Source organism: Corapipo altera, unplaced genomic scaffold (assembly GCF_003945725.1).
Source record: "Corapipo altera isolate COAL_440 unplaced genomic scaffold, ASM394572v1 47, whole genome shotgun sequence".
Lineage (NCBI taxonomy): Eukaryota > Metazoa > Chordata > Aves > Passeriformes > Pipridae > Corapipo > Corapipo altera.
In genome coordinates, this window is record NW_020884897.1 from 10,570,776 (window position 1) to 10,589,545 (window position 18,770).

Here is an 18,770-nt window from a genome sequence, read left to right on the forward strand (position 1 = left end):
GTAACGTTAATGAAGATAAAAAGGTTTAAGCAGAGTTGCCTGGTGCTCTTGGTATCCAGCCCTATTTCCCCTTGTTTTGTGAGTAGGAGGTCATAAAGAAATTAAACAAACTAAACAAAGCAACAGGTTAAACAAAGCAACAAGTTTCCAGTTTGAGTAAAGAGTTCGCTGTGACCTGAGAAGTCCTTTGTAAAAAAAACTCTAGAACTGAAAACTTCTTGGAAAAAATGGAAGTCCTTAATGAAGAAAATGAGGACTGCAAGCAATATACTGGATAGCTGAGCTGCTATTTTTTTCAGAGCAGATTATAGATAAGAACCAACAGACACCAAGCAAAATTGATTTCTGTAGCAATTAAACCTACTCACCTTTCAGGAGTTTGTTACAGCCTCAGAAGAGAGGAGATAAATTCTTGGGAGAGCTGCAGAAGATATAACAGAGCATTGTGCACCACAGCCAAGCAATTTGGTCAGCTCCTTTGAGTTTCATAGGACGAGGAGATGATGTAGCTGAATAAGTGGCATAGCTGGAGGGGCTAATTGAACGCTGTTTGATTAGCAACTTCCTGAGGGATCTGCTGCGAGACAGATGGAATTTCATCACTAAGAGTGCCATAAACCATCACTGATTGCTGGTGGACAAGAACTTCACCTGGCCCAGAGCAGTGCTGTCGGCAACAGCAAAAGAGGAAAGGTTGAAAAGATGGGTATTTATAAATACCCAAAGCAACTGAGCTGACCAACCATAAAATGGAAAAATTCAATGAAAGAGCAGCTTGTTTTGTAGCAAAATTTGCGTATGAGGTAACCCAGGGTCGTATCTGCCTCAGGATGGGATGTGCAGACAAAAAAAAGCACTGGCAGCTCTCAAAAACAACCTCTCAAATCCGCTATTTCATCTAGCTTTGAAGGGAGGGAGCACTGAGCTTTTGATTTTGATGAGGCAGAAGATGCAAGCAATATATGTTTTATTAAAGGCAATGACAGACTTTATGGCTTAAATGTAGAGTTAAACCACCTGTCAGTTTCCACAGAAGCACACACAACATCCACCAATGAATATATATCCCAAAGGGTAAAAGGGCACTGAACCCACTGCTGAGTGCCCCACTGACATGTGGACTTGCTTTGGAGAACTCCTTCTGGGGACAGACTCTTGGTTTGTTTCTCTGAAACACAAATACAGAGATAAAATATGGATTTGTCCTAAATACCTAGGCCAAAACCAAAGCCTGTCAGATAGAGATTGTTTGCACGAATTAGAAGGGAAATGTCAACTAGAGCCTGTAGATATACTACTACTCTGTGAAAATACATGCAGGTGTATACAAAGGGTCAGGACATTTAGAAGGGAGAATAACGGGGATTTATGCTGAGGATGGGCTCATGCTGAAATAGCTGCCAGTAGGGTTAGCTCCCCATGCCCTTGAAGGGAGGATTAGGGGGGGTGGGGAGGGAGGGCATCAGTCACAGCTGTTCTTATCTGCCTGGATTGCACTCTGAGTCCCTGTGTTTGAACCAGAAGAAATAAAAGGTTCCTCTGCAGCAGTTGAGCACAAAGCCACAGTGAATCAAGACTCCAGAGGAAGCAAACATCCTGCCCCTTGGACACAGGCTGTCAGGGCAGGGGTTGGAGGAGGTGCATAGCAGCAATCTCTGCAGACAGGGATAGAAAGGCACGGTGAGTATCCGATTACCAGGAGGGCAAAATAGACAATGAGAAGCTTTGGAGATCATCAAAGAGCAAATGAAACATCACTGAAAGGCAGCCTGTGTTTTACAGCAAGAATAGGTGATGCCCTCAAGTGCAAGAGAAGTTATTTCAGTCACTGGGGGCAGCACAACTTCATAAGCAAATACCTGCTCTCTTGTGAAACCAAAGTATTGTAAAATCAGAATTGGAATATCTGGAGTACCTGGAACACCTGGAGTACCTGGTGGGCAGGGAAAGAATTTACCTTATGGCAGTTCACTTGTGGCCTTTAAACAGGCCATCCACCTGGGAGGCAACTAACTTATAAAGCATACTTAAGTTGGTTAAAAGTCATTATCATAGTTGCTCTCAAATATTTAAATTCCTTTAGAGTCATCACAAGAAAACCTGGGGAGAACTTGGTGCCAGGGGAAAAAGTCAGAGAGGATTCTGAGAAGTCCAAAGAGCTATGAGGTCATGGGAAGTGCTTTCCATTTTGACCATTGCAAAGATCATCAATGCCACATCCCGTGCCATTTTTGTACATAACGTAAAGGCTTACAGAGGGTGGACAGGTGGCTTCATCTTCAGGTCAGTGACTAAGGTAGAAAAGACTAAATTAGCTGATAAAAGAAATGTAAGTTGTTGTACCGGGAATAAAACGTCACTGCCTAGATGGGAAGGACTTTATTTTTCTGTCAGATCATAGCCTACTGAAAGGATTCTTCCATGGAAAAAAGGTGGGGTAGCCAATGCACCCAGACAAGAAATAGTGTGTAAGGTGAAGGCTAATGTAGATATTTTCTCTCTGTCAAATGACTGGTACTGCAGAGATGGAGTTTCTCCAAAAAGAGAGGACATCTCCTTCCCCTGCAAAGGAAAGGATAACTTGGGTATAACACATGCTGTATGCACAATGCACAGTGTTACACACCAAAAATTATATCAACAGCACCAAGCTGTGTGGTGCAGTCAATATGCTGAAGAGAAGGGATGCCATCCAGAGGGACATGGACAGGCTGGAGAAGGGGGGCCTGTGTGAACCTCACGAAGTTCAACAAGGCCAAGTGCAAAGTCCTGCACCGTGGTTGGAGCAATCCCAAACACAAGTACAGGCTGGGCAGGGAATGGATCAAGAGCACTCCTGGGGAGAAGGACTTTAAGGTGTTGGAGCAACTTGGTCTAATGGAAAGCATTCCTGCCCATGGCAGGGGGGTTGGAACTAGGGGATCTTTAACATCCCTTCCAATATAAACCATTACGTGATTCTGTGATTCCAAGTGCCTGAGGCTTAAGATTGTATCAGATGATGTTTAAACATTGAAGCTTTGGTTCCTCTTGCATGAAGGAGCTGAGGCCATGAGACACCTGTGCACCACTTGGGCCCAAGATGGGGGCACCTTCTGAGTTCCTTGGCTCATCAAGGGGGACACCTCTGTCATGTGAAGGAGAGAACATGAGTGCTATGGAGAACAGGTATGAAATAGTTGACATGAAAGACCCTCTGATTTTTAATGCAATGTATATGAACTCTAGTTAGCAATCTTGGTTGTTAATGTAATGAAGGGATAGAATATAAGTGTCACAGCAGTGTTAATATCTTAACCAGGGCATTGTGGAATGTAACACCCTCATTTTCTCTTCTCTGCAGCTCTGTGATAAATAAGGCAGCAGGTTCCCACCTGCAGTGCTGTGAGCAGAGTGTTTGGTTTTCTTCAACCAAACAGTCTCTTTGCTCAAGGAATCATTTTTTTTTCCCCACCTAGGTTGAAGCCCTGAGGAGTCTAGTCCTTTTTGGGTAAACTTTTTCCGAAGCTATATGAAGTTATTTCCTTTTACTCCTTTTTTTTGTTTCAAGAAGACCAAATGAGAAAAGCTGGGCTAGTCTGGAAGACTTTTATCTGCTCCCTGGAGGCACATCAGTCGGCACAGCAGCCCTGGGGAAATGTTTGTGATGGTGTGGGTGCCAAATGCATGCCATAGCCTGATCAGCCCAAGTTTGGAGCCTACAAGCACTCTCAAAGGAAGATACAAGGACTCATGTAGGTAAAAGCTGAGCTTATTCGCTGATGGAGGTGTGGAGCGAAGTGGAACCTCTTCTTCCTTCCACTCCCATGTTCACACCAGCTCCTACCACTGAACAGAGAGGTCAGGAAGACCATGCGGTGGAAGGGTTCAAAAGCAAACCCACATTGAGCTGGTTTGTGTTTGCAGAGGGGATAAAGAAACCCTCAGCCCAGTCAGTGGCTCAACCGTGAGCGCGCAGCGAGGTGCGCGCTGTGCGTGGGACTGCAGCCTCCTTGCCAGCACCTTTCAAAATCTGAGCACAAAAGAGCACGGTTTGGCTTAGCAGCTGCTTTTTGGATTTGTCTCTGGCTGTCATTTTTGGGAAGGGATGGGGGCAGGGAAATTGGGTTTGGCGGCAGATGGTGTTAAACAGGAAGGGAGGCAGTGTTTGTTTGCAAACATGGCGAGGTGTCGTTCCATTATTGCCCGGTGCTCTTGACAAAAATCAGTGTGGGAGCTTTCTGCCAGCTACCGCAGCCCTGCGACGCTGCACGGCAGATGAATCAACGCCAACCAGGGAGCAGGGCCCTGCCCCAAAAGTCCTCCCTGTGAGTGTGACAAGCAGGGGCGAACATGGCAGAGATTCGCTGCCAGGCATGAAGGAAGACGACGGTGCCCCGTATTTCAAGGCTAGCACGGGGCACCGGCGGCATACCTTCAGCCAGCCTGCATCTCTAGCTGCTTGTTTCTCCCCCTCACCAGTCCTCGGAGATGGAGTGAAGTCTGCAGGGAGAGAGAAGTGCTGACGTTCTGGGAGGCGGCGAGCTTGTCTTGCTGTGCCCACGCGGCGGGTTTCAGGCGTTTGGGACCAGCGCTCAGCTCTGGTGTCTCAACCCATCCCTGTTACAAGGAGCAGGGCTGTGGGAGGATGTCACGGCCCTTCACTGATGGCACTAAAGGGGCAGGCTCATGTCTGCAGCCATGGCAGGTCCCTACCAGGAGAGAGACCTGCTGTGGATGCTGATAAAGACCCCACCTGCATGGGGAGCACCCTGCACCCTCAGCACCTGTCTGGGCATGCAGCTGGGAAACCTCTGCACCCTTTGCACATAAGGTATAGCTACTGACAGTTCCAACAGACTAAGGCAGGAATCTCAGGGACTTGGCACGTTTCGGCAAGTCACATTTGCCATGATCACAACTTTACTGACAGTGGGGTTGGGAGTGAAGCCAGGGATTTTAGCCTTCCTTATAAGCCTTGGGTCACACTCAGCCTGATGGAATTCCAAGTTGCCATCCCTGGGGCCAGATATGGGCAGCACAAGGGACCCATCAGTGCTCTGCTGAGCCTGCTGCATTTGACATCTCTCTGCCTGCAGGCCTGTGGCATGGTGTGTGCTGAGGAGTCAATACCCTGTTAATCCTGGGGCTGCAGCCAAGGCTGCCATCCATGTGGACTGGGGGAGGTTAAGGACTAAAGAAGAGATAGCAGCTTTTATAAGCATCTTCCTAAGCCACCACAGACCCTTTTTTTTTTTTTTTTTTTAATTTTTCTGAAAACATGGTGTTTTAGGACACTACTGCTTTTGCATCTCCTTTCCTTTCCTGCTGGGAGAGCCAGGATTGATGACTCAGAAATTGCTAAAAACATCACGCTCAGCACTGCCACAATCAGGAGTCTGGCATAAAAATCATAAGATTTCTACCAAACAGAAATCAATTCTTTTTCCTGGTCCTCTGGTATTTTTGACTTGGAGGTCATGCTTCAATCCTCAGCTCTGAGGAATGTATTATTTTATTTGGTTTCGTTTTTAATGGAAAATAGAGACATCTTGTCTCTAGGAGGGCTTGAGCACAGTTACCAAGTCATGTGCCACTCCCATGGAAAATGAAAGCTCTGCCCACATTGAAGTGTAGGAAACACCAGGAAGGACGAATGCAAACACCCAATTCTGCACCATTAGCTTCTATATGAATATTAATGGCCAAGACACCACTGCAGTGAGCCAAGATCAGGGGAGCCAGGTTGTTTCCAGATCCTGTGACCACTTACCAACAGGAAAAATGAGTGAACTTTCACTGGCTGTTTTTTAGGGCTGGATATTGTACTTTAACGAACAATCAGAAGGCAACTAGCTGGAAAATAACTGGACCTTTAACAGCCTTGGTGCTTAATTTACCATGCACTTTTTCTTACGTTCTCCCTCTCATTGCTGATATTATATCAGCATGACCGCCTTCCTGACATCGGTTTTATTCAGATATTGCTGTTTCATCTCCCCTCTGCTCCTCACTCTGCCTCCCTGGGCTATTTCACCAGGTCTGCCTCACCTGTCAGAGCAACCCATCACTGTCTCCTCAACCACAGCCCATTAGGAAGGGCTGCACACTGGAAAACCTCCATCTCCGTGCTCACGCCAAGGTCCAAACACCAGCTCCTCCGTTGGGCTGGTTACAGTGGCACTGAGCCCACCCTGCCACAGCAGAGGGGGCCGTGCGTGGAGTCTGCTTGGATGGAGTCATTTAAATCTGAGATTTATGTGTTCTTCACACTCTAATTGCATCAGGGAATCTCTCACTCTGGCGGTGTCTAAACTCTCGACATTTCACATGCTCTGCCTGCGTGGTGTCAGAAGATGAATGGCCCATTCAGATGGGGAGTGCTTCACATCCAGATATGCTGACTTACAATGCTGATAGACTGGAGAAAGAGATGAAGGATAGCAGCAGGGATGGGTAACTTTTTGTGCCTACCAAACCTCATTGATTCAAAAATAAAACACACTCTGTGTTCATCTGTAAATGATGGTGTTTTTAGTCGCCTGGCTTTTCCCTTGCATCTCCCAGCAGATCTCCTCCCTATTTGCTAGTCTCTAAACAATCTGCAAAGCATATCTTTGCCCCTAGGCTTTGCAGGGTGGTGCAAAGAGACAGCCTTGGTAGAACAGGCTGTTGAGGAAACCTGAAAGCTCTCTTTAGAATATGTATCTGAGTATTGTTACTATTTGGCACTGAATCTGTCACCTGAAATGACTGATATTTTCCTAATGGTGCATGCACATTTGGCTGGCTCCTTCTCTCTGCTTTCCTTAAAATACTTCTGTTCTTAGATACTGTGCTTCACAGTATCTGAAGTCCTAAATTTAATTTTTTGGCATTGTAGCAAATAGGAAGAGACCACACCGTACCATCAGACAGAGTGGGAGGAAAAAGGTGACTTTATCCTCACCTGAGAAACTAACATTAAATAATTTGCCCAAGGTCATACAGAAAATCTGTATCACCAGATCAGGGAACTAAATTCTGGTCTTTTTTCAGAGATCATAGGACAAGTTTTATCATCCTGATCTGCTATATTTTCACACTGAAATATATTACTTACCTCTACAACAGGCAAAACTTCCTTACAAAGGATATTTGCAAGGAACACATCCCCATCCAGTCAGCAGATCATTGTGGATAATTCCCAGTTTTTCTTCTGTAATTTGTATGTGTGCTGAAAAGTTTGGAATAAATGAAGGAGTTAATCTGTATTGAGATGGGATACAGCACATGCAAAAACAGTCACATCAGACAAGTTTAAGAAAATAAATGGATAAATAGAAGCACAACTCAGAAGCTGGCTGATCTGAAATCCAAATGCTTATAAATCAACAAATGTGAAGGTGTAGAAGGGAATGTATCTCTTACACTGAAATTGTAATGCCCTGTTTATTCTAACCACTCAGATGATAACTAGTAAATCTTATTGGTGTGCCTAATGAATTCTAAGGAAAAGGAGAAAGGAGTATCTCTAGAAGAGTTTGGGGCTTTGCCTCGAGCAGTCCCCAGTCTGGCTGGGACTGGTTAAAGGAGTCTCTTGCACAACTACTCCTTGCTGATTGAGTCTTTCCATAATTTGCAGTCTGGAGGCTTTCTGTCAAACTCATACAAAAATTTTTGGAATTTTGGAAACATTTCTGAGAGAGGAGAATCAGTTTTGGTCCACATCTATTTGTGAAGTGAGAGGTTGGGAAAGAGCACAGCAATGGGATCAAAAGGGATGGGTGGTCCTTGCGGTTCAGTTGCAGTCTTATGAAGCACTCATAGCATGGAAAAGTGATGCAATTGCATATGTTTGAGCAGTCATATACTTGAAAGGCAGGAAGAGAGGCCTGTCTGCCATAACTCAGGTGTGGTCCAGAGGAGGATGAGCGTATTCAGCTTTCAGAGATGCAAAGGTCTCTTCCCCCTAACCCACCAGCTGCAGTTATGTTTCCAGTGTTCATTTTCTGGGTTGAAGTTTCCTGGCTGTATCCTTCTGCCTGTACATGAACTGCCTTGGAAATATTGACCAAATAGAACTTAAATTATATCTTTTTTTTTTCTTCTGAGAACATATGAAGAATAATATGAAAATCTTGATATTCTTTTCTAACGTGGAAGTCACAGTTGTAAGTATTACCCTGTGTTTGAACAAACCAGCAAATAGCTGTCTTTAAAAGGGGGGATGGGACTTGGAAATGGATATAACAGTAAAATTGCTTGTTTATCATTGCAGTGAATAACATGATGAGATGCTGTCTACTTTAATCTCCGCTAATTTGGAAAGTTACTGGAGTAACTCTAGGTCCAGATTTTTGGAAGATCTTGGAGGCTTTTGAGCGTGTCTGAAAATCTGGTTCTTATTTTAGATGTCTAAATGGGAATCAAATATTTGTAAAACAATCCAGCCCAGTTGTGGGTGCTGAGGACTTAGAAATCTGGCCTTCAGTTGTCAAGAAAATCTGGCTGCTAACATGTTTTAAGACTGAGAAAAGCATGGCTGCAACATCAAGCCAAAGGAAACAATTTGTCTTGTAATGACAGGAGTGAGATGTAGATGATATTCTTTTAAATAAGTACAGTACCTAGGTCTGGATGATCTCTGCTTCCAACTAGATGAGGATATAAAGACACTGGTAATGAGATTCATTACAGCAGCTTTCTAATCTCTTTCGCTACAAAATACATTACATTTGGAATTTAACTGTGTGTGCAGCACACCAGGTGGCCAAGCTGCTTTTACTGAGAGAAAATAAAGAAGCTGAAATGCACTGCTATGTGGTGCTCTTAATGCCTAATAATGTCATAGAGGAAGAAGTATGCTCTTGCTCTCTGTTGCTGATGACTGCCGAGCGAAGCACATGTTATACAAAGTCACATATGCTGGAGAATAACGCTGCTGTGGGAGCCCTTAGCTCACTGGTATGTGACACTGCAATGTGATTAGGAAAGAAATTACATACTGGAAAAGAGCTTTCCCCCATTTTGAGAGTGAGAGAGAAGAATCACCCCCTTGGAAATGTTATATCTGAGTGAATTTACTTTTCCACGGACTGATATTCTTCTAAGGAAGAAGGATGTTCTTGCTGCTGCTCAGTAGAAAGGACTTTTTTTTTTTTTTACTTTATTGGCCCAAGGTGGTCATGGGATCACAGATCAAATTTCACCTTGGGCAAAGCAGGGATTGTTTCTCCAGTTTCAGGGGAATTTTAGTCTGAGGTCTGTGCTGTGCTGAATTTGAATATGGAGACTTAAAAATAGGGCTTCTAGTTCACATCCCAGTCTCTGAGGTGTTCTTGCTAACGGTGGAGGTGTGTTGACATGGCAACTCCCTAAATCTAGCCCTGAATGCTGTAAGCTTAGCTCCTGGCCTACCAGGACTCGAAACTCTTCTGATTGAAAGACTAAGTCAAGGCTTTCTGTCCACTCAGGGTGACTCTTTATCATATAGGTGAAGTTGGTCTATGGGATTTTGTTCTCTTAATCTCATTGTATTTTAATTTAATAAGAACAGAGTTGGGCTACTCACCTGTAGTATTTGGTCATGATAAAAACTGTGGCAAACACCATGTCCTGCTTCTGGTTCCTGAGCTTCCTGTGATGCAGAATCCCTTTACCTTTTTCTTCCCCCGTCCCTCCTCCCTCCCTTTTTGATATTTTTTTAGGAAGCTGTGGACAGGCTGTGAAGAACAGTGTGAATATTAAATGCTTTTCCCAGCTGTTTGTCATGGATCAGATCCGCTCTTTGCCGTGGGCTGGGATCCAGTTGCCGGACAGATGCTTTACAGTTTTGTTTATTGGATTTTCTACACAAAGGGTTGTGCTCCACATTGACAGGGAGCAGGTGGCTCATAGAAAGGAAAAAAAACCCACACCATGTTTTTGTTTGTTTTTTTTTACTGTCTACAGATTCTTGTGACATACTGATTGCAGCTGGATGTGCAAAAAGGCAGGGCTGGATGTATCCGTGCAGCCTACCATCCTATATCACTCACACACAGACACTGATGCTCCAGGAATTGCGCTTTCAACAGAGTTTGGCGATGCTCATGCCATGGCCCAGGGGTGAGCTTGGCCAGCTCATTTCTCTTTCCCTTCTCTCCTCCTTACTCCTCAAAAGAGGTGTGGACTATGTGGGTGACTCTCAAAGTCTACCATGTTAGGCCCCAGCAGTGCTGGAGAATCCTCTAGGAGTGACCAAAATGCATTCAACCCTCATCATGCAGTACCTTCGTATACCCGTGTGTCAGGTTGTGTTGGGATGCCTGCCTGTCATTGCATGGAGAAAACTGTCATTTTGGGGACATTTACGTTGCATATCTCCTTAGTCTATCTTCACTGATGTCATGGATGTTACTTAGAATGGAACAAGAACTGAAGCTGTCAAAATATATGGGTAAATGGAACTTTGATTCACTTGAAAAAGAGCAGGAAGCTGAATAGAGCACTGAAGTCCAAATTTTGGGTTTGGTCCAAAAGGGATCTGAAATGTACCTGTGCTTCCTTCATGACCTTCTGTTTCCTCCATCATGTCTGCAGACACGAGCCCTTGTGTGGGCAAAATTTAGGTGTCTCCTCATTCTTGTTGGATCATAGCAGTCGTATAAAGGCATGTACAAGAAGCTCCCCATACGGGACAGAGGGATACATGCCTAATTCTGGTCTATGTGAAATCACACATCACTTGGGACTCCAAAGGAAAGAGAAACAGCAGCAAAAAATAGACTAGTTTGGGTGGCAATCCATGGAATGCCTTCACCATATAATTTTAAGAGGGATATGGAGGCTGTCAAAAAATAACCATGGAAAAGACTGAGGAGTCATTGCTGTCAGGCCATGAGCAACCTGATCTTGAGGAAGGTGTTCCTGCCTATGGCAGGGGAGCTGAAACTAGATGATCCTTAAAGTTTCTTCCAACACAAACTATTCTACAATTCTATGACTATCAGCTTATGCAGTTAAAGGGTGGGATGAGACACATGGTCCCGGCAGCATGAAGAGCAGATGAGGAATGAGGATCCTTTTATTCATAGCTGTGATGATCAGTGTGTGAGCAATCCTGATGTCAGCATAGGTTTGTATAAACCAGTCAAGCTAATCAAGTGTGAATAGGTGTGGGTTTGGGAAAGATCAGCATCTATTAGTGGCAAAATCACAAACAGGAAAGGGAGCTGACTTTCTGAGACTGCTCACAGCCAGCAGGTTGCCTGGCTCTAGGCATGACTGAAGAGCTTCTGTGGAAATTTAGGAACTAAGAATAGAAATTGCTTCACTTTAATATACAGGGTTAACAGGCACCCACTGGAACCCTTTAAATTGGCAAGTAGCCCCGCGGAGCCTGGGACATGTTAAACAATTGTCCTGATAACTGAAAGCACAGTTGGGCTGGAAGTGTTCACATCTATCTTGTGAATTCCTTAAATAATAAACACTGCACAAAGTTCAATAAACAACCAGATCAAATCTCTCTGGAGAGGGACGAGGAAAGCAGCTAGGCAGAAGTGTCTATGGGGCAGTGCTGTGTAAAGAGGAGAAAATCACATAGAGATGCCGGCTGGAGCTGATGTCTGCTCTGGAAAGATTTATTGGCAACATGGGGTGAAGTATTTTGGGCAGGGCAGGTGCTTTTTTATTCAATGTTTCGAAGCAGGAATTAGAAAACTTTTCCAAGGGCTGAATCAGTCTCTCGGCCTCGTCTGATGGACCAGAAATGAACGTCAGTCCCTAATAATGCCAAAAAACATTGTGTTCATGAGCTGTATGAAATGGAACTGCGGCTTGGGGAAAGGCCACAAGTGCTCCATTCCCATGTCTGAAGTACATGGGTTTCAGTGCAACACATCTCTTTTCGACAGCCTTCGTCACTATCCATTACTTCTCTACGTTGTGGAAAAGTTTAGTGTCTGTAAATCACATCAACTCAAAGTATGTCCTCCCTGAGGTGTCATTACAGCTCCTTGCTAATGAAAGTATGTTTCTAAACCATCATGAATCTACAATATGATGTCTTCGAGAAACCCCATAACTGGGATGACTGGGCCAGTCATCTTGTTCTCAGCTGAGTATCAGGGATTAGACACTGTGGCAGGATGAAACCAAGCAGAGGAAGCCTCGGGGTACCCATGGGAAGCAGCTAAGCACCCATCTCTCTTGGTGAATCCTGGTCCAGGCTTGGTGGATAAGGTTTATGGGGTAGTATATAATGCTGGGAGGAGGAAGGCTGTTGTGTTATACAGTGGGGTGGATGGGCTTTTGGGGAAATGCGAGGAATGTAGACCATGGTGGGATCTGTGAGGTCACACATAGGAGGGCACTGGGGCCATGGCTGAGGGTGGTGGGCAGCAAATAGGGGAGGGCTGTGGAGTTGTGTGGAGGGTTCAGGGTTCACTCACAGACACTGCGTTGAGGTCGCTGATATATCCTGGGTAAATATTGTTGTGACATTGCAGTCCTTGAAAAGGAAAAAGTTTTGTTACCTCTTTTGTGGCAAAAATGGAGATCTCTGAGCCTTGTGGAAATAACACCCTTGTCATGTTTAACGAGATACGTGTGAACTGCTGGCTTTCCTACAGCCTACCTGCACTTTTGCCTAAGCTGTTGTGCCAGGCCCCTTGTCATGCAACACTTTGCTGTTTGCACCTTGCTGATGGGTTGTCAAGACAGTGCACGGGGATGTCACTGCTCAGTTTGTCATCTCGCTATCAGAGCGGAAGAAGGCGGTGGTGACATGCAGGTCTCCTTCCCTGCCCACCTCTTCCCTGCTCTCCTGCTCATGGCAACACCCTCACAACTCCTTACAGCTCTTTCTCACCCCTTACAGAAGGTGGACATGACTGGGGGCAACTCTGAGTGCTCCCGGTCTCTCCCATGGGTCGGGGCATGGAGATCAGCTTTTCTCTACCATGGCACCACAATTCCCAGTCCAGGGCAGCGGCACATGGAGAGTGCCTGGTCCCTACTGAGGGGGAGACAGCCCACCCAAACCCTTTGTGGATATGGATATTGATTTCTGCAGTGAAAAGCAAAGGAGAAAAATCTTCCCTCACAATCTCATTCTCTGCCACGGTGTCCAAGTGCAAAAGCAGTTAGAAGGAAATACAACTGCTGCCTCCTGGCAGGTCGATATTTGGGCTTTGTGAGTTTGTTTATCTTAGGATGAGGATGGGGCAATGTGGACCAGGTACTGAACTGATATGATTTCATCTATTCCCCAAAGAATGTCAACAAAATCCTGCTTCCCAAAATGCAGGGAAGGCAATGAACAGGCATCACCCTTGACTTCAGAAGCTTTGAGTGCAAACAGCTTGTCTCTTTGTCCGTTCTTAAGTCCCTGTTCTCATAAGACTTCATGTCACCAGCATAAATCCTTGACTAAGCATGGCCAAAAGCAGGGAATTACTCCTTTAGGAGTCTTCAGACCCAGCCAGAGGGTTCTGATGTGGAGTGAGCCCATGGGCAGCACTGCACAGTGCTCAAGGATCAACACAACCTGACCTAAGCCTGGCAGAGTTCTTGGTTGTGATGGGGTCAAACTTGATATTCTCCATATTTCATTGAGTTTCTCCCCCAGTCCTGCTCATGTTGTAACAGCAAGTGGCAAGTGAGTCCCTGGCAAAGCAGGGAATGGGTTCTATGTGTCCTGCTGTCACTCATCCCCTCACCCAAAGCACTCAGCTCTGAGCAAGGAGGAGACTGATTGTGCAGATGAGCTCTGGAAGGTGAAACAGCAGTGAGCTGTAGTCATTTATAGGTGGAGTAGCAGCACCTACCAAATCAGTCAGGCTGCTGGCAGGGCTGGCTGTAAACAAGCTAATGCTGAACTGCCAGCAAGTCTCAAAAGGACAATAGCATGAGTGATTCACCAGTTTATGGTTGTGATGGCTTTCAATGGAGTGACCTCTACATTCAGCCTCCAGGAAATGAGAGAGAGGAAGCTGGATGGGAGCTGGATCATCCAGCTTCCAGTCATGCTGTTTGAACATAGAGCACACACCAAAATATTGCATTAAAAGGTTAAAGGGAATACTTACCATGATTTGAAACACTCTCTTGCCTGCCTCCTAAGTATTTTTAAAACTGAAGGAGAATGTCAGGCCTTTGTCTTGCATGAAGAATGAGTTCATTTCCTATAGAAGTACGAACATTTTGCGTCACCAGCAGAGCCAGCCTGGGAAGCACCAGGCTACCTCTGCAGCAGAGGGTAATATGTGCACTCTGCCTCATGCAGTTTGTCCTCCAGTAATTAGCTGAGTCTTTAGTAGCTTCCCAAATCTTGGTCCTAGGAAAGTCATGGGGATGTCTCCTCCTGCATTCAAGAGGGTGAAGATTCATGCTGAGGAGCTCATCTGCCTGGATCTAGTTCTGCAGAGGATGTTTGGTTGTCTTGTGAAAGTGGAAGAAGCATGGTCACTTTAGGAAAGCCTCCTGCAGCTGCCCTTTCTCTGGAGCTAATATTCCCAGAGAGGTGAGCAAATTCCTGTGAGAAACAGGGTGGAAGATTTACATCCATATAGCTTCAGATGGGATTCAGCTGCCCTACTTTACACGTCTAAAAGACAACTTTACTTGCAAACTCAGGAGAGAGTTTGAGTTAGAAGTAGTCAGCCTAGATGTCCTATCTAGCCAAGTTAAGGGAGAAAGGAAATTCAGCTCCTTCAAGAGGTACCCACAGAGTCCTTGCATCATTTGAACTCATGTCTGACCACGATAAAGAGAAAGTTCTGGCCCAAATGTCTAATTTACAGAAGCCTAAGGAATTTGTGGTCAGATCAAATAATCTAAATCAGGTCTGCTCTCCTTTTGTCTTAACGGTACATATCTGAGGATGAAGCAATGTGTTGCTGCAAGAATAATGTCAGCAGGAGTTCTTAATCTCCTGTGTTTCCCAGCTCCAGGAGGGCAATGATCTGCATGGGTGATGAGCCAAGGTTTCCGATGCCACCTCCTGTGCTGGCATGGATTCTGTCAAGTGCAGATTTAGATCAGCTTGCTAGGAGGGTGAGGGGACCCAGTGGACCTTGCTTAAACTAAGTTGAATGACCCTGGAGTCAGTCAGAACCTAGAAGATACTTCTTTTTTTTTCTCTTTTTTTACCTTATTCTGACCATTTGGAAATGTTGACTCATTGCATTACTGTGGGTAGAGTCCATCTCCTTACACAGTGCAGCCCAGTTGGTCCATCTCAGAGCTCTCAACATCTCTTTCGGGTACTGGTTTCTGGACCAGTGTATTGATGTAAAAGTTTGGTCTCTGTAGGATTATGTAAATGTGTCTTTCTCAAATTTCCCTTGAAAATTGGCCAAATCCCTGGATTCAATTTGCCTGGACCTAGAAGACAATGGGATGACAACAGGAAGGATTTATGGGATGTGCCTTACATGTCTCTGGAGTCAGGATCCTCACAATACAGGGACAAAATCTGGTCCTGGTTGCAGTAACCTCGAGTTTGTCCCTGTGTCTCACAGCACCATCAGAGCCACACAATTTAAATGTTTACTACCTTCTCCTCATGGGCCTGTGGCTTGTGTTTTGAGTCTCATGCAATGCAGTGGGGAGGCCTTGCAGAGAGCGGGGTTATAATGGAGCCAGAGGCCAGATGTGTGTGAGACTCCGGCCCACAGAAAAGTCCCCGCAGTTTGACTCCATCGGGGCTGCAGGGTATGTAAAACAAGGGAAAACTGAGTCAGCCGCAGGATGCCATCCGGTCTTTAGGGCAGACAAATGCATGTAATCTTGGTCGGGGCTGTAAAGCAGCATTGCTAGGCTGGAGGAGAGGAATGCGTGGCCGGGGAGCTGCGATAATGGAAGGAGGAGCCCCGGAGAAAGGGGAGAGGAGCCGCATTCGCTCTCCCTATCTGTGAACTTGATGCGGAGAGACGTTCGTAGTTTCCAATAAGCAGTTCATTTATCTTAACTTAATACCTTTTTACTCCATCGCCAGCAGAGTGATCCCAATTAAGGCAGCACAGCAGGGCTTCCTGTATAAACCTCCTAACGCCGCCAGTTACGTTATTTGCTACAACCAGCCAGAGTTATGATCACCAGTGAAAAATAAGCTTCCTATCTGGCAGCTGGCCAGATTCATCCCAGCAAAGCGGCGGAGTAGCAAGACTGGGAGAGGGAATGCATTGAAATGTAAAACAGTTAACATTTCTACAATACATGTCAGCATCCACCAAGCAGTGTGGGCAATTAAGTAATGTTACATTGTACACTTCACCTTGGAAGAAAAGCTCATTTTGATAGAATAAAATACCCAAATGCCACAGACTCTGCTGCTGAATTCACATCTAAAGCAGTGTTTTCCCTTCTATGCACAACTCTCAGCACAGAAGTAAGAAGGGGGGGAAAAAGTAGCATGATTTTAGACTCAGAAGATAAGTAAAAGTGTGGGCCTTCTGCCAAGTTTCTCACCATTTAGCAGTGCTGAGATGGGATAAAGAACAGATTTCTGACTGCTTCCCACAGCCACTTTTCTCGTTTTGCAGAGCTGTTTTATATAAAAAATTGTTAAAAATCTTTTCATTGCGTCTCTTTTTTCCCCCCCTCTGATTTAAGGGATCTTCGTGTCTCCTCCTCCCCCTGCTTTTCTGTGGAAGCAGCCTGTATAGGGGTCCTGACCTCACTCTGCATGGGAGCAGTTTGTTTGTAAGAATGAGAAAGGTCTTCACCAGAGTGACCAAGGAAATTGGTTGTGGCTGCACATGTCAGTCCTGCTACTCTACTGTCTTTTAAGGTAGGGATGTCCCAAAATTAAGTATGATAGTTCTGCTGGAAACCTTCCACATCACCCTATGGACAGCCTTGAAACTGGGTGGTGACTTCACTGAAAAATAAACCAGTGCATGTGCCTCTGGGCCATTAGTCTGAATAGCTGAACTCAGGAGATGAATGGAAATTGCCTGTTGCTTGAGTTCACCAAAAGGGAAAACCTGCCTTGAGGCACATGCACTGGTTTATTTTTCAGTGAAGTCACCACCCAGTTTCAAGGCTGTCCATAGGGTGATGGGGGAGGTTAAAAGGAGAGCTATAAGACTTAATAAAAAGAAAAAACCAACCTAAAATAAAAAAAAGATGTCCCAAAAATAAGAATAAAAGAGAGAGAGAGAGAGAAAAAGAGAGGAAAAAAAGATATAAGCAAAAAATGTAGACTTTAAATTCCTGTGGGTTCTATTAAAATTCTTCCTCTGCTGGCATGTTATTGGAGAGCCTTTAGCTTTGAGAACTGATTGTCCAGTACTGCTGGCTTGTCCTTTAAAAAACCTGGATGCTGACTGGAACCAGATGAAAAATTTTAGCTGAAAAGTCTATTAGGAAACTAATTCTGGGAGATATTCAACAGACTTTCAGGCTCATTTCTGATACCTCCAGATGCTGAATTGGTAAAGAGATACTGCACATGCTGCAGAGCAATAATAAAAGAATGGGGAGGGAGAGAGCAAAAATAAAGTGGCAAAAGTGTTAGTGATACTGGGAAGTGGAACATTTTAACCAGGTCTTGTTTCTCTTTGGTCCAGGAATCTCATGAATGCTACTGTTAGTTTAGTCATTAAACATAATAGAATCATGGGATTCAAGGAATTTAGTTCCTAATTGCATCTATGTGAAGCTTCCGAGAAATGTTATGGGCACAAAACCTGTTGTTATGCAAATTTAAAACGGCCTTTCCCCTTTTTCCTAAACCTCTCTGTTTGGGGCATTTTATCCTGGTGCTGTATCTTCCTTAGGTGTGGTATTTTGGAAATTGGTTGGGCTCAGATTCTGAATGCAGGCTCTGCTCTTAACACTTTGAGGGTGTAGGAGGCTGGCTTTGATATTTTGCATAGGTTCTGCTGAACCTATTTCAGGCTGCAGCTTGGTGGTTTACACAAGAAAATAATCTGAAGAAAGCAACATTTAGAACCTGGTTGTTCATGAGCTACCAAAGCTAGGAGAAATTGTATGTAATGGGAGAAGTGGGAATCCCAGTTTTGCAGAGATTCCCTTCTGGTCATCAATTTTATGCTTCCAAATCGTCACTGGTCATTCATACTATACAGGGAATAATTTTTTTAGACATCCCAGAAGAACAAAACTGGGTTGGTCAGGCATTCAGGACCAAATCACTCCCAACAACACTGTGTCTGACAGTGGGACACACTCAGAGAGTGTGACAGAGAGTCCTCCTAGAAAGTATCCGTATGACATTATGAATATCTGTGGATTGAAATGTCAAATACAAAACACCCTTCTGCCACCTCTCCACCGTGGGGTATGTTGCCTCAACCTGCTAAACATTTTGCTGTTATGGACACGCATGCAAATTGTTTTCTGGACTTTGCTTTACCATTGAACTAGAGCTTTTTTGATGGCAAAAAAATTCTTGCTCTTTGCTTGAGGTACAACCCTGACATAGCCAATAAGTCAGAAGGCCTATTGCTCTGATCCTGCAAGGACTTCACTCCCTGAACACACTGACTTAATTGATACTGCTTGAGTCTGTTGTTAAGCAGACATGCAAGCCTTTCCTGGGCTGAAGCCTGGATTAATAACCAGGCCAATAAACTGCTAGTAGTTGCTTAGAATGCCAAGAAGCAGGTTTAAAATATTTAGATGTGTGGGACCTGAATCCAAAGAAAACAGATGCTGTATTTCCATATTCTGAACTGATCTGTATGATATAGGGTTGTTTTTAATGTTCCTGCAGCACTCTGTTAACCTCTATTCCTTGTATTAACTGGAAAATTAATGTGCTGCCTGTGGTAGCAGCTTGGTTCACCTTCATGGAA

At 44.7% G+C, this 18,770-nt stretch overlaps 1 long non-coding RNA gene across 1 annotated transcript; it reads left to right on the forward strand.

The window, feature by feature from the left end:
- The first annotated feature begins 2,196 nt into the window (after positions 1-2,196).
- LOC113949678 lies at positions 2,197-3,508 on the forward strand. The gene is made up of 3 exons (XR_003528519.1): positions 2,197-2,283; positions 3,041-3,168; positions 3,459-3,508. It is a non-coding gene; the product is annotated as an uncharacterized LOC113949678 (long non-coding RNA).
- The last annotated feature ends 15,262 nt before the right edge of the window (positions 3,509-18,770 follow it).